Genomic DNA, 1,053 nt, shown 5'->3' with positions numbered 1-1,053 from the left:
ATGATAAAGAAAACTAAAGTATATATGCTAATGTAAATAAAGGAGAAAACATTTTAAGTTGTACGGGGTGTGCTTGGCCTATGCTGTCAGCTCTGCGTCTTGGCCCCTGCGGCATGAAATGGTATGCAAACCCGCAACACTGAACATAGAGGTGTTCGCTCTGACCGAGGGGACCGAGGAACTGACCACCTGGTACCTGGATTTAAACAATGGTGTCGGTGTGCGAGCACGAATGTGTGCACCGTAGAAAGTCCGATTGGCCACCAGAAAGCCTGGTGGCTGTATAAACATTCTAGAAATTTACTTCATTTAGCTCTCTGTTTTGGGTTTGGGTGCACTGTCAACAAAGGGGCGGCGGGAGTGGCCTCAAGCACGGTGTCTATTGTTGGCGGTACTTCGTGTTAACTGAAAAACAATCCCCTGTTTAGGAATATAATTGGCATACAAAAATTGAAAGTAGTGATTTTGAAGTTGGGATTATTAAGATTTGCGGCAAAAATAGTACGGAAATGGCGTAGACAGCGTACACCGAATATTGTACAGAACTGTTACGTTACGTCTTACGCTACGTCTTACGTTTTATGACGACGTAACGTAAGACGTAACGTAAGACGTAACGTAAGACGTAACGTAAGACGTCGCACAGTGCTTATTGTTGGCGATACTGAGGTAATGTGGAATTGAGATGCAACAGGTGGTCGCGGCGACATGACGCTCTGGCCCCCCGCGCGCAGCCCGTGTGGTAGAAACTGGTTCGTTTAAAAAAAAAATTCTTGGAAAATTTCGGGTTTAAAATCCCCCTCTATAGCTAAGAGCTCCTACTGACTGTGCATCACCGGTGGCCGTGGGTGCTGCTCGCCACGCGCGCCCCACATGAGTTGTGGCGCGCCAACACCGTGCGATGCGGATAGGGGGGGGGGGAGGAGGGGAGACACATTGTACCTGCACGCGGATAAGGAAACAACCGGAGCAGCATCTAGCGTGGTGTTGCAGACACTACAGTGTTGCAGGATTGCATGATTGCATACTCGCTCGAGCCGCAGCTGGGCTATG

The sequence above is a fragment of the Frankliniella occidentalis genome, unplaced genomic scaffold, assembly GCF_000697945.3.
Source record: "Frankliniella occidentalis isolate FOCC.00 unplaced genomic scaffold, Focc_3.1 Scaffold24, whole genome shotgun sequence".
Taxonomy (NCBI): Eukaryota; Metazoa; Arthropoda; class Insecta; order Thysanoptera; family Thripidae; genus Frankliniella; species Frankliniella occidentalis.
Note: the sequence above shows the minus strand (reverse complement) of the source record.